Source organism: Manacus candei, unplaced genomic scaffold, assembly GCF_025592945.1.
Source record: "Manacus candei isolate 608988 ecotype Guabito, Panama unplaced genomic scaffold, ASM2559294v1 h1tg000050l, whole genome shotgun sequence".
In the NCBI taxonomy this organism is placed as follows: domain Eukaryota; kingdom Metazoa; phylum Chordata; class Aves; order Passeriformes; family Pipridae; genus Manacus; species Manacus candei.
Window position 1 is genome coordinate 16,178,232 of NW_026138098.1, and position 15,818 is coordinate 16,194,049.

General features: G+C 38.4%; 1 protein-coding gene and 1 long non-coding RNA gene across 2 annotated transcripts in view; one reads left to right on the forward strand and one right to left on the reverse strand.

The window, feature by feature from the left end:
• The window catches only part of LOC127477019 (uncharacterized), a 35,619-nt gene extending 21,164 nt beyond the window's left edge, over nt 1–14,455 (forward strand). Inside the window, exon 4 of the long non-coding RNA XR_007906823.1 lies at nt 12,945–14,455. This is a non-coding gene — a long non-coding RNA (uncharacterized LOC127477019). The remainder of the gene's footprint in view (nt 1–12,944) is intronic.
• Nucleotides 1–15,818, reverse strand: part of DNTT (DNA nucleotidylexotransferase) — a 162,808-nt gene that overhangs the window by 130,419 nt on the left and 16,571 nt on the right. Inside the window, exon 2 of the mRNA XM_051800670.1 lies at nt 10,279–10,372. The gene's annotated coding sequence lies outside the window, so the exon portion shown is untranslated. The remainder of the gene's footprint in view (nt 1–10,278; nt 10,373–15,818) is intronic.

A 15,818-nucleotide genomic window follows, 5' to 3' on the forward strand; every position in this document is an offset into this window, starting at 1 on the left:
TATATTAATGCTCAATGTTCATACAATTTCTAGTTTGTTTCTGCATGTAAACAATATTACATGACAGTCATTCTGAGCTATAAATTTCTTTAAAACCTTCATTAAAGCATTTAAAAAGAAAAATGGAAATATTCACTGGAAGTTAAATTTCAGTATTAGTCAATAACTGAGGGTGAGAAAGGGAAAGAAAAAGTCAATCAACTTTTTCCTAAAAAGAAACTACGCCCACACATAAAGAGGTTAGGAGAGTAATTTAAAATTAACTTATTGGTCACTTTTACACTGCATAAATATCACTGGCTTTCAGATACCATTATAATGGCAGACTAATATTAGAACTGTTTGCAAATATCTGCATTGTTCCCCCAGAATGGGCCTATTTTTTGAAGCCATGTGAATTTTCAAAAATTAGTATGATGTGAAAAAACACTTGCATGTACAGCTTTGACCTCTTCTCTTGCTCTTTGCCCATTAATGTGTCTCAGCTGGTTTGTCTTTTAACATTCCAAAACTTCTTTCAAAGCTCAACTTCTCTCAAAGAAAACATGCTGCTTTTCTTTTGTCCTCCCACTCTGAACTCTGCACAAGCTTGTTAACAGATTTAAAGATATACTGCTCCAAAATGGTCAGATGGTAGCAGACTGAAATTCAAATTTTGTTTCATGAACTGCAAGGAAAGGAAACAGTGCCTTATGTCAGTGGAAATTTGGGATTTCTTGTAAGCATTTAATCTTGGTTGTCAATAACATGCTGGGTCATTGACTTATAAAGCCTTGAAACAAAACTATTTATTTTTAGATACTTTAAAAACATATTCTACTATTTATTTCACTTCAAGATGCATGCTCACTAGCTACTGTAATCTAAAAAGTGGTAGAAAAAGTTATTTTCTAAAGGAGATTCATGTTTGTTTATATACAGTGGACAGTCATTTCAATGACATTTGGCATCATTTTTATAATACACTCTAATTGCCTTGTTCACAAATAACTTGGATCACTTCAAGAAAGAGCCAAAAGGAACTCTGTTTCATATCCATTCCTGAACAGCACTGAATGCTATAAATCAATGCAGAATATCCTAAGAGTAGGATTATACAGTCAGAATACTTAGAAGATCTGAGAACTTCATACAGACATGGGCTTCACTGGATAACATGAAGCGTCAAAGAGAAAAGACTGATATTTACATTTTTGAAGGTTCATCATGCTGAGAGGGAAGGGAATATACACTGGGTACCCAGAACCTTGATTAAGTATGCAGATCCAGCATGAAATCCAAATAAATAAATGTTTGTGTGTGAAGACCAAACAGCAATACAGATGTATAAAAAACACAAATATTGTATCATTTACATACCAATAATCTGAAGAGAAATATATATGCATATGAACACAGTAACTTTGTTTAACCTAATATGATGAGTCCTATATTCAAAACATCTCCTTTTCCCTATTGAAATCAACTAAGAGTTTAAGATGTATTAGATAGATATGCATCATTTGACAAATAGGTCATTATACTGTTAAATTTCTGTATAAGAATAAAGGAGGTGAGATGTTTTCAAATCACCTTTTCCTTTGCTTCTTTCTAACTGACGTTATCTGTTCAGCTCATGATAGCTAAAGTAAAAGGAAATCTCTTAAGTTACTCTTTACCTTTATAGCTGTCCCCACAACATCTATCATCCAGAAGCATCATTAGCATCAGATATGTTGCACTGACAGAAGACATTGTTGGTTGCATTAGACCATAAAAAACTTTAATTAAACCATTTAAGTACACTAGCAAATTTAATGGCATCCCAGAAAAGCAGGGGACATTGGGATGTGGGGGAGGGAGTGCTATATTTACAGGCTGTCTTTCAAATTTCCAAACTGAGAAAAATAAAGCAGATGTTTAAATCGAATATCCTTAACCACTTTGTAGCCAAGTACTTACTGAGAAAGTTTCTAAAGCTCTTTGTGTCACTGGTAAGCACTGAATAATAACACACTAGCCTTTGGCTTCACCCCTTCAAGCAGTGGCTCTCAGAATTTGGGGCTGCCCTGGCCATAAACCACTAAGCCACACTCTGCACTGTATCACAGACCAGGAGAGAGGTCACCACTCTCTGCTATACTTATCTTCCACCCCATCTTAGAAATCTTCATCCACATTCACCATGCTGTGACCCAACACAGATGTTGTTCATACTTTGAAGACACATAAGGACATAAACAACTATACATGCCTTTCTCTGGTGGTAGAAATAGCTTTTTGTTTGAGCCAGTGCCACATGTTTCACGCACTATTGGCAGATGGTCTTTTCAACGCGTGACGGTCAAGAAGGTTGAGTTCTTGCAGCAACTTAGATCTAGCACATATGCTTTATAGTAAGAGGTCTTAATTGTATTGAATCTTGATATTTCAGCTGCTTTCCAAAATTACCACAACTACATATGGTGCTCTTTCTCTTGCTTGCCAGCACCTTAAGGTCTACCTTTTCACAAAGTTATTTCAGCCATCGAAAAGCAGCAGTCATGATCTTGTTGACGGAGTCAGTGATTACTCATTTTTAATGATGTTGCTTGCTGTGGTTGAGGTAACACGACTCAAGCAAATCAAGTGCTCGTTTTCATGAGGTCTACAGATATACATACCTAACATTTTCATGACTGTATGAATTAAAGAGTATCTATACTAGATAGCTATAACCATTGTGATTATTAAAATGAAGCTAAGCAGTGGAACAAAAGCACTACCTCAAAAACATAAACCAGTATGAAAGAAGGTACAGGAAATCCATCCCGCTCTCCAGGGGGTACTTTCAAAGTCAAGTAGCTTGGCAGATTTCTGGGTGGGAATGTGAAATTGTTTCTTCAATGTAAATGGGTAAAGAGCTTATGAGGTGATTTACTTACAAACAGAACGCACCAGCCGTCAGAGCATTTAGAGCTGACAGGCACAAACTAAGTCACATTTGGTTTCTGATTCAGCAAGGGTATTTATTCTTATCATTAAGATTTTCTACTTCTAATTTCCTTAATGAAATTTAATGTGCTTACAATTAGGCAGATGTTCTTTCTTAATCTTTCAAGAATTCTCTCACGTATAGGTTTTACTTTAGGACTGCTGTTGCAGCTGACTGCTGCTGACAGCTTCTGCCATAGTATTTGTTCTGAGAGGTAAGATGATTCTCATATCACTTCTCTACAGCTTTTTCAGACTCAGCTATTTCCCAGCACTTCTTGTTATAATTATTGTTTTTGTCTAGATGCAGGAAAGCGGAAGGCAGCTGAAGGCAGTGTCAGCAGGGAGCACATCTGCACAGTTCCCAGGCCCTTGGCCAGCAGGGGAGAGCTGAAGGCCCTAAATCCCCTACTTTCTGGGATTCTCCAAGATTGATCCCATTGCTCCCAACAGCCTGAGATACTTGTGGAGACTCTGTATTCAATTATTTGGCTTGTATAGCAGCATTTAAGTAAGATTATGACACCTTTCCACAAGAAAAAACGGTCCTTGCCAGCTTCACCTGCCAGTGACCTGAGAATTGATTCCTGCTGTGCTATTTCCTGCTGTTATTTTCAGCCTCCCTCATGAGAGCTGGATGGAAACAATTAGCACCCAGAAAATAGTTTTCTATTTCAGTGCAATGCACAGAGCATCTTCCACCAAGACAGCCTCAGCCATTGTTCCAAGACATTGCTCTTTCTTCTAAGTCAATATTCAAATACTGAAAATGTCACCACCACCACCACAACCATTTAGCTCAATTCCCCTCATTCCTTCTGTAAGCAAACTAGCTTAACTGAAGAGACTATTTTCATACCTGCTCTACCTTCCACCTTTGCAACATGTATCCATTACACACAGATTTTTGCTAGCACCAGCTCTTATTTGGTGCATCAAGGTTTTATCCAGATGGAAACTTTTATTTTTGTATGATTATTTTTCAGCCAGGCCTCTTTCCTAATCCAGTTCCCCATACAACAGCTGGTGCCAGCATGGAGGAAGCAGGTGAAGCACAGTGCCCCGATAATACACCTCTCCCAGAGGTTTAAGGCAGCTGTGAAAAACAGAGCTTCAGTGGGAGATTTCACAGAAGCACAGACAACTGACAAAGCTGCTGCCAGGGATGGGGGTGGGTCTGCTCACAAACTGTTTCCTCCATCTCACCCTGCCTTTCTAGCCAGAAGCTTCTCTTGGTTCAAGAGAGTTTCCTTTGTTTAATTTACAGCTGGTTCAACTCACAAAAGGATCAGAGAAGCACCAAAGTCAGCACAAGAATGGGAGACATCTCTCCAACCCAGGAAGCCAAAAGAGAAGGGAGGGAGCAAGACTGGCCCTTTTAGCAGTGACACCCACTGAACTGTATGTTCAGGTGCCTCATACTGCTTAGCCCTGTCCTGCCTGGTGTCACCTCACTGGCATCCAGTAGAAGGCTCCATCATAGCTGTGTTTCATAACATACACACAAATATGATATGGGGTAATAAAAATAAAACATGCTCAGGTTATCTAGGGGCAAGGGACTCTGTGAGAGGTAGGGAGGATCGTGAAAGAGCCCCCATATCCTCACCTCAGCAAGAGCCTGGTAGACTAGCCATGGCAGAGACATCTGCTCACTTAAGGAAATACCAGATAGCAAAACCAGATTGTTCCAGTAGGAAAGATGAGCTAGAAAGAAACTGCCCATAACCACAAAGAAAAGGAAGAGAGGCTTTTTCACAGCATAAGCTAGACACAGAAGGGTACCACTTGACTCAAATCACCTGCATGCAGTTACTGGAACAGGATTCAGGTAGCTGGAAGCAGCAGCTGGCCTCAGACCTGGTTCAGCCCTGTCAAAGGACAGGGTTATTAATAGAAGCTAACAGCGTCAGTTCTGTTAGATGTCACTATTAAACTGAGTCGACAGCATATTGCATTCCCACCTTGGGCTGAGTCCTGGGGAGAAGTCAGTTCCTAAAGCACCAGTTCTGCTTCTAGCAGGACTCCATACTGAGGACATTTCTCCAACATGTCCTGCTCTTGAAGATCTCAGGTGACTGGTGTCTTGACTACAGACTAGAAATATTTTCCAGGCCATTAATTCTTTGACGTGGAACTTCCGACACTTCAATATTTTCCTCTGCTCTGACTCAGAAGGAAGAGCTGCAAGCTTCCCACAAAAGCAAAATTAAGTGTTTCAGAACCACTGAAGCAGTAGCATTTATGTGCCTCATTTGCGTCTTTTACCTTACAGCAAAAAACATCAAAATAAATTGATTCAACTTTGCCAAAATATTTTTTAGGTTCTTAATCATTAATGAAGTGAAAGGAGCCCTGTAGAACAATTTGTTTTAATTGATGAAGCATTTTTAGAGATAAATGGTTCTGCTAGAGGACTTTCAGCTGGCCTTCTGAATTTTCTTTTCTCACAAAAAGAAATCAGATTTCCTAATCTTGCAGCCTACATCAGCAGAGGCTCTGCTGGTTTTTGCTGAGGCTAAATTTGGTCAGTGATCACAGTTGTTATTTCTGTATGTGGCTTGCTTCCTTTTTTCAAACACTAAACCCCATTTTAATTTGCTTAAGGATATAGTGGTGCATTACTATAAAGATATGGGAAGTGGATTTATTTTCTGTGTTCCAGTAAATATCCTTTCACTAAAGACATGCAAATATAGAGCTCATTCCGCAGAACATTACACTGTCAGTGAGGAAGTCTATCATTTTTGAAAGAACCTTGGAAACCTCTCATTTCTCCATCAGGTCAACCTAAGAATAATAAGGACACCTACGCTCTAGGAAAAATAATATGAACTTTCCAATTTTATGCACTATATAAACAGATTTATGTTGCAGATCAAGCTGTAATATCTTAAAACAAGGCTATTTCTGCAGCCAGTTTTCAAGGAGGAGATCATTCACTCAGTATGTGAGATTGAATAATACAGGTTCAAAAAGTCTTGGACAGTCAAGTATGAGCAAGTAGCTCCTGGGGTATACAATCCGTTGGAAACCCTAGGTCATAAACAAATCACAGGTGAACCCACTCATAGCCCACAAAAGAATAAAGGATCTTTCATTGGAACTCTTTCAAAGCAAAAAGGATTAGTCTTAATGTGTGCACTTCAGGTACTACTGCAATCGACAATTTCCTCAGAACAATGCAAACCACAATGATTCTGAGCTACTATTGCAGGAAAACATCTTTCTTTCAAGGAAAAAACAAGTTTCTAACATCTCAACAGTCAAAATAAGGTGGCAGTGAAGGCAGTATAGACTCCTCAGTCTTGGAGTTCCAGCAAAACCATACAGTTCAGTGCATATTAAACCTAATCAAATAATTCTATAAAAACCCTTAGTTTTCATTTGAAATATCAGAGCAGCAATACTACAGTACATCTACAGCAATACTACACTCCATCAGTGGTAATAAAGTAATCCCTATTGTCCTAAAAAACTGTGAAGTACTCTACTGTTTCTTCCAGCATGAGAGACATCTAGATCTCAAATTCCCATAACATGTTGAACACATTAGATGAGGAGTTTTTTAACTAAAAACCAGCCTGAGGACAAAATACCGGCAGCACTTCCTGATGGATAACAAACCCACAGTGGACCAAGAAAACCAACCCCAGTAGACCTATTTACAACAAGTATTTCCTGAATATATTCCCTTGCTACCAACGCTCTCTCAACACAACTTCATTTGTACTGCGCAGGATTTTATATAAGCCAAATGCAGAGATAGCTGCTGTGAAATCTTAGGCATGTCATGTATATCAACAATTCTGGTGCTACTAGCATGACTTATCCTTATGCTTCCACTACTTTGGAAAAGCATCACTATCCAAGTGGTAAGCAGCAGCCCCAGGGAGTACAGACAAAGACAGAGTGACTGCACATAGCAACTGGCCTCCTGTCACTGCAAGTGCTCCCACTCAGACCTGAAAGGTCAACAGCATATTAGAACTGCTAAGCTCCTGCACTGGATTACCAGCTTCAGGACAGATAAGATTGCATCTCCCAGCTCTGGCTGGCACAACTGTTAACAACTAATCTTGTCCTTAGAGAGCAGCTCTGCAGCAAACAGGATTGCTGCTCGGCTCTGCTTTCGCACTGAAGCAGGAGGCTCGCCTATCAGAAATGACAGCTGCTGTTTCTTATACCACTTTTATAACTGTGACTTTAGTTTCACGGCAGAATATCAACATTTGTGTTCAACAAATATGATTCACCACATTTTGAAAGTAAGAGAGATGGAATGATAGAGGCAGCATATGATTCACCACAGCTTTGAAACTGCACAGAGCTTCCATTCATTAGAATTCTACACCAATATTTTTTATCTCAGATATTTTCAACAATTATTATGAACTAAGAAGATTGTAAAATAAACATTTGCAACCAAAAATTGACCAATACAGTTTGACAATTCTTGCCATAAACTGCTAACCCCAAAAAAATAAACTATTTTTTTCCCCACTTCTAATTACACTTTCACTGAAGCATTTTGCTTTCCTTCTTCCCTCAGATTTATCTCTGTCTTCACCCAGCCTTCTCTTGCTGATCCACTTTATTATTTGGAAGACAGATTTGAATGATCTTTTTATATTTTTCTATGTTCTTTTCAAATTGCACACTTTGATTATAGGTATGGCGCTCCTGAGCCATGTTTTAAAAAATAATTTTTAAAATAACTAATATTTCATTTTTGTGTATCTTTGCTCTTCCTTGTTTTTAGTAATTTATCCATTATGTATATAACGGCACTGGAGGCAAAGCTAAATTAAAGCCTCAGTGGGATAGGTATCACACAGAGTTTTAGCAAGGGTTTTCTTCTTCAAAGACACTAAAACCAAAAGCTAGACAAAACATGGAAGAGAACAGAAAAATATTTTTTTAAATGTTCTTTGAATAAAAATATTAATGAGAAATGAGGATATCAACCATGGTTTGGCCAATGAACATGAGAATGATTTAAGCACATGCCTATATGCTCTGTTGATTCAGACTCCACACATCTTGCCCAAATTCATGTGATATCTCAGTTTTGGCCATGAAGTCCTGCTTCCCCTCCTCCAGGAGCTCACATTTCTGAATAATGTCACACCTGAGACACGCATCACAGCTCTGAAGCCAGATTTCTCCTGATGTCCATAAGAGGTCTAAAACTGGTAGCTGTCAAACAATTTCTTAAGTGACCCTAGTGAAATTCTTTAACCCCTACCCTCACCTTTTTTAATCCTCATGCTCCTTTCAGCCTTTTCTAATGGAACTGTTCACCAGGATGACCCTTCTCTAGCAGGAGGCCATGCACTCATAAAGATAAACCAGCACCTTGCATTATAGAAGTGTGTTATTAATAAGATTTAGTTTTAATTGCTCTGTGCCGAGCTAAAGTACAGGAAATTGCAATTTTAGTATGTAATATAGTTACAACCTGTTAATCTGCTATGAAAACTGGTCTTACTGTAAAGTCACTTTGCACACAAAGTGCTCTTTCTACCACTAGATGTCAGTTTTACACACTTTAAAATGGACCAATACCTTAAAAATAGTAATTCTCCGTTCACAATAGAAACATCTATTACGTCAATCTTTCTTGATTGACCTTTAATTTTAAGGATTGCAAATTTTATTTACCTTCTTCTCTCCAGCCCCCGTCACCCCTCATGGCACAGTTCTGCTTTATTCAAGAAAAAAAGACCTAACATTTTCCACTATGCATTTATTCCATGATTTACTCAGTCTGAGACACGCTGACAGTTTTTGCCATATATTGTTGGCAGAAGTCTGTAGCTCAGGTTGCATTTCTAGAGGCCAGCACAGAAATCTTACTTTTATTCCACAAAGATATTTTTATATTCCATAAGGACATTTTTACTAAGAACTGTCCTATCTTCTCTGACTAATTACAGATAGACTACTATGCCAGTTAATAAAGGATATAATTAACATGGTTTATTACACTTCTATGGTTTTTCATATTTTTATTTATATCAATTGCCTAAATTTAGATAATTTTTATTTACACTCCAAATTTCTGTCTCTCAGAAGTCAAAAATATAGCTGTAGTCTTTTTGTCAATACCAAACAGTTTTCATAAACTAGTCTTAACATAAACTTGGTCGTACTGAATACAGAACCTCTGTATCATGCATTTACTTTAGCATACCAAATGAAATTGCTTTATGTCAAGTAAATGTCTTTACTTCCCTCCCTCCCCTCCCCCCCTCAAAAGAAGAAGAAAATTAGGAGGAAGTCAAACTCATTATGCATTATTACATTCAAGTGTAATTATACATACACAAAAAACAACGAACTCATTTCACAGCAAACATTTCCAAAGTCACTCATGACAAGAACAGACAGCTACAGAACACAACTCTGCATTGTTGGAAGGCAATGACAAGACTGTCACCTTACATGTAGCTTTACTGTCCAGAGATTGACAGCTTATCTAGCAACACAGTATGCTTGTTTACCATAATGTCAAAGGAATCCCCTCATTCTCATTCACATCAAAATCTGACCTTTTAAAATCCTGCAGATGCTTCGTAGCTCTCCTGGGTTGTTTAAGGTGTTATTTGCACCTGCAGCCATTACCATCTTACACAGGTGGTTATGTAGCAGAAGGGTTGGAAAGTAAGGAAGGGGAAAGACTTGCTTCTATGAACTTAAAAATATAGTTGAAAAGACTGTATCATGCAATCAACTGTATCGACAGCCTTTTTCAAAGACATCTGAAAACTTTTTTGAGGCAACAACTCCATTAAAAACATTCCTTAGCACAACCTCAGCTAGGAACTGTGAAAACATGGTAAAAAAATCCAAAGTAAATGCAGAGGCCAAAACACATGAGGTCCCATGACTTCTGACAGCAACGTTTATGACCTAGGAGCCTTTCACAGAGAAGTGCTACACCTGGGGCAGGCAAAGGTGCCATATATGCTCTGTACTCTTACAACGTATTATTCCACTCCCCTTGTCTTCCTCCCGCACTTAGCTTCCTCAACTAGGACTCCACTTGCATGCTCACTATCCCTTAGCCACCTCCCAGCCACCCTCTACATGTCCCCAAGAGTGAAAAATGCCCCAAGTCCCACCCAGCCAAGGCATGTAAGCCACATGCACATGTACTGATTGCCTGCGAGCACATGCGCAGAACCAGAGCACCTCAGGACGTGCCAGATCACTCTGAACATACTGCACAGTCCACGTGCATGAGCCAGTTTAAACTTCTCCAAACAAAAATACACAAAACCTACTTATAGGTCTGCAGCTCCAGAGAGTACAGAAACTTACCTTCTCTCTGCTTTTGATGTAAGGTGTCCCCTTTGTCAGCACCCATACTGGCAAGCAGCTACAGCAGGATAGGCCATAGGTCCAAGTAGCACTTCTGCAAGTAAAGGAGCAAAAGACACACCTCAGACATTTGCACCATTACTGCCTTTTTCCCCCTCTACAATACTGGTTGGCTTGATCTGCAAGCTAAGAATTTTGGTTACTCAGCTACTGAGCTCAAAAAGTGAGCTACTGAGAAAGTTGATGTCGGATGAATGAAGCAGCCGGTAGAAATGAGGAAATTAGTAGCAGGTTAAAAGGGACCATAATTTTTATATGCTTTCCAAATTGCACTCTAATATGAAACTATAAACATAAAACAAATAAACACCCCAATCTGTACCTTTAGTTCCTCGTTGTATATTTGGCAACTCAAATCCCTCCAGGAAAGAAACTACTTTAACTTCTTCTTTATCACATATATTCATTTGCAACTTATTCCATTCATGCCAACATGAATCACTAACAACGTATATCATAAGCAACAACAGAAGCAATGGATAATTAAAACCTGGAAGCATTAGTCAACTTCCTACAGAAGCTACCATTTCAAAAGTGTTGAGTTTGCAAGATATTTTCATACTCTTTCCTAAGGCCAGAATTCTGTTGCAAAAAAGCAGCAGCAGCTCTTTGTTTTAATCAATAGCGCATTTCAAAAAAAAAGGAATAAAGCTAAAACTCCCTCTATAAAACATTCACCAATATAGGAATTGCTTAGATCCATTGCTTCCTTCACTACCAAGCTCCATTGGTAGCTTAAAAAGTGCTTGATCTGACCATACACACAGCATTTGCCTGTATGGAAATGCAAGTGTGCTTAGGCAGCACAGTTCCAGCAAACATCATCTTGGAAGGACAGAGAGAATTACACAAGCTATTTGTCTGAAATTACCAAGCAATTACACTCTGACAATCTTAATACACACAAGTAAACGTTTAAATAATCTGTTTTGCAAAAAGAGAATGAGCAAGAATCAAATCCTTACAACAAAAAGCATAGCTGCCTCCTCCTTCTCTTATTTAAAAGGGGCAAGAGCAGGGGAGGAAATGGCCCTAATACTGCTGGTCATTGATATGCAGAGGCAATTTGGTGAGTCATCACTTCAGCTGATGTTTGAACAAGCCCAGATGGGCCTGTATGGCAATCAGATGGCTCAATACAGTTTTAAATTTCCCCAGGAATTTGGTGATTTCTAGATCTGCTAGATCATCTGCTAATTACCATACCGTCTACAAGTAGATATGCAGCTGTTTTTTTGTTACAGTATAATTACAGGCTAAGTATTAAATGTAGGGGGTTCTCAACTGTCTGAAATGGCATATTTTCACAACAAATACGTCAAAGAAATGCAGAGATTCACTGGAATTTAAATACAGACTGAGGAAATGTTTTCTCTGAGAACTTACATGGTCTCCACTTGATCTCCTCTCATACACTTTTTATTAGTGTCTCCATTTCTATGGCTGATACAAACACATCTATCATGCTGGCGAGATGGTGAGAGAAGAGACAAAATAGTTTGGTTTGGGACTTATGGCTGGGGTATTATTCAGAAAAACAGATAGACCTGGGCAAACATCAATTATACTACAGTGAACTCAATATCACTGAGTTCACTGGAAAGTATCTGTTTCAGAGATTTCACATCCACTGTTAGGTGTGCCAAGGAAGTCTCAGGAAATAGGCAAATTAATTTCCTCTTCCTGACACAAAAATAGATGGAGGGTTAGAATTGCATCTATTAAATAGATGTGTTTTCAGCCTGACCTATCTGCTGAAATCAATGCTGACAAAGAGGGCATTTTAGCATTGGCAGGTTTCTGGACAGAAACCATGCAATCCCACACTCGGTCTGGGTACAACTCAGAGACTTTACTGGAAATTTTGCGCTACAGGAAAATCCATAGATAAAAAAAAGGTTTACTTAGATTAGCTTAAAAAACTGAGTTGAACGCAAGCTGCACACTAGCTTGAACATCAAAAGCAGTGCATGGTCTCCTTGATACAGGTCTATAGAGCTACACAACTTTTGAAATCCTTTGGTGAAACTGTTTTCAGTACCTGAACTAGCTTGTGCAGCACTAGAATGGGCACTGTATGTGTCAAGGTGGCACACAACAAATTCTTTTCCTTTTTCATCACCAGCTTTTCACGAGTTGAGAAGTCATGCAGAACTTTAGCACAAGATCAGACAAAACATGGAGTTAATAATATCCCAACCACTGTTAAAGTATCTTCCACTCAGCCATTGTTATACTAATCTGCTGATTTCAGTAAAAGAAACCCAAAGAAATTCTGTGCTGGAGAGACCATATTAAATGGCTTGCTTATCACTTTTTGAATGATTCATTAACCAGCCTAATTTAATCTGCCACATGCCCAGTAAAATTCCAGTTTGACAATGTAGTGTGAGCTACCAGCTTTTTAGAAATGTTACAACAGGCCAGTAACAAAAAGTTAAGCATTAACCAAGATGTGACAAGTAGGTAGCTACAAAACTAAAAATCTGTTGTTTCAAGTCTTTGCTTAGCTCACTCTTAAAAATGTCATGTCATTCACTTCATGGGTTGCTCTTGATTAAAATAACCTTTATTTAAAATATAAAACCTATTTTCTGTCTTTTCAGAATATATCAGACTATGAGCTGAGCCGATTCAAAATAATGCACCAGCCGTAAGTTTCTCATTATTTTCTGCTTCTCCACTGAATGACTGCTAAACTGTTGTTCTCTGTCTTTTCTCTGTTAGTAAATTAGGAAAAATGAGAACTGAAACCACCTGCTCACGTGAACAGCATTAACTGATGTGGGTGGAACTTCCTCAGGATTAGGATCCTGGAATGTTTACAAGAGCTGTGGTTCAGATCAGCTGACATGATCTGCTGCTGTGTGATATTCTTCCTCAGAACATATAGGGACAACCTTATATTAGGAAAAGTACAAGTTCAACTTATTCTAGAATACAAAAGCTCTTTGCTTGTATAGTGTATCTTCGGAACTGGTTCATCTGCTGCTTAAGGATCAATTTAAGTGATCAGTTTAACAAAGTGCTACGTTGAAAGTAATTTAAATAGAATTTAAATACAGTACTGAATAAGCAAATACAGATGTAACAGTTGGGAAATGCCTTAATGTTTTTTGTGACAAATTAAGTTCATTTAGAAGGATATCCATAATGTTCAAGCATATTATTTCTCTTGTAGTACTACACAGAAATAATATTAGGGAATTTTCTCTTTGAGCCAATGAAACCAAGAAGACTTCAGATTATTACAGAGGATCTTGCTGTTCTTCACGTAATGGTTGTTATTATTCCATGTAGTTTCCCCTCTCACCTGCTAGCTGGGAAAACATTGTATATATTTATAAACTGATTTCTGAATTCCACTCTATTGGTAAGAAACTGGATGAACTTGAAGGGATTTTTACCTATTAAATTCCTATTCCTATTGATAGGAATTTGATGAGCACATAGGTAAATATTATTCTGGGTTTAATTTAATAATTAACTAGATAAGTAAAGAAAATATCAGAGAACATTCTTGCAAAGCAATTAAGTCTAATGGGACATTTTGAGAGAAAATGTAGAGAGAATTAATATAAAGTTAACCAAGGATATGTCCTCTGTTTCTGTGATATACATGAATCTGATCTACTACAATATTGAGGCAAACAGAAATCTACTAAACTGAGGCCAAGGGTTCCCCACTGATGAGGGCATTCAAGCTTTGGATTCTCAAACTGTATATCGGAATAACTGAGGTGTTCTGCCATATGAATTCTGTTGTCCAAAGTACTAAAATTCCTTAAATGCACGATGTGGATGTCACATCCCTAGTACCCACTTCCACTCTAAAATCTGTTCTTACATCATTCTACTTGCTATTACAAAAATTGCCTGAGTTTGTAGCACTCAAACAGTTTAACTGGAGAAGGTCTATATTGATCCACCTAAGCCAGATGAACTGGCCTGTTAAAGCCTGTTGATTCAGCAGATAAGTCCCAATGGACCAAAACACTAAGGATAGATAAACAGAAAAAGAGTAATTGCAAGACAAGGTAAGACTAAAATCTTGTGTTTCTCCTGGTTGTGGCCAGTGCTTCAGGTCTCTACCTTAATAAAGTTTCTTCATGGGACTTCATTAGACAGAAGCCAGGTTCTCTGGCATGCCACCAGCAAAAGCTCTTTGCCTTTACCATTCTAGTTCTCGCTAGTGCAACACTTGGCATTCTTATTTTCTGTTAGATTTTGAGTCTACAAGGCTATAAATGCTATAAATGGGAAATAAACACAGTTATTCTGCAAGGACATCTCATCACAGATATGCCAGGAGCAGTTAGTAGCCATCCATGGATAAGCTTCCCTGATCTCTGCACCAAATACCTCCACTAATTTAATGCAAGGCTCTTTTCCCTCTATTCAGTACTAAACCTGTTCCCTAAGCAGGAAGAGATTATGAGGGCAAAAGAGACAAAATGGCTTACCTGGGAAGAGTTTATCATAGTAATTCTGTTTTGCTACTCTGAAGTAAACTTTTTTTGCACTACACTTTTCATGATGTCTCTTACCATATTTCATTTTTTCAGTCAGTGTTGGCTTTGACAGGCTAATGACAGCCTGATATAAACTAGTTCCCATCAACCCTTAAAGCCACAGGTCTACCTCAATTGCTTCTAAGCAGCTGCTAAATCTTTGTAGTGAATTATCAAGGTGCAGCCTCTACCAGTATTCTATCCTACTCCTGAAATGCAATAATCAAATATTTCTTTCCCCACTTGCCAAAACAATAACAGAAGAGAGGTGCTGCTTTCAAACACAGGACAGCGGCGTTCTGAGTCTCTAGTCCAAACCCTCTCTGGAGCTGGCTGCTGAGGTTGTGCAACGAACTGCTCTAACGATGTTTTCAGCAGTCCTGAAATCATGTTGAAATCTTGAGCTGTGCTTAAAGCCCCTCCTCCTGCAGAAGCACCATTGTATTTTTCACTCCACACAGCAGACTCAGTTGATACACCCAAAACACTGAAAAAGTTCACTTTCAAGAATGCCAGTACAACTTCATTTTCCACGTACTTCCCATCAGAGAAGTTTCAAACATCCCACTGACTACAGTCATGGGCTCATTTATTCATTGTTAAAATTTATGCCAAGAAGAACATCACACTACATTCAGGAGCATTCTCTTAAGAGAGTGCAGATAACAAAATCAACCTCATACCACAGATATATCAGAATACTGGAACTTAAGCCCAAACATACTGCCAAACATACTGCCTTGCTGTCTTTACTTAATATTTTAATAAGCAGTGCAAATAAGATTGGTATTTACAACTGTATTCAGGAAAAACTGGCACATAAGCTATAACTCAGTTATAAACATCCATAATTCGGAAGCACATCTTCCAAAGAAAGAAATTTAATTACAGCTCCATCACTTCACTGTAGATAGTCCAAGACTTATAGTATCAGATGTTTATGCAGAAGCTGCTTCACAATGCTTTCAT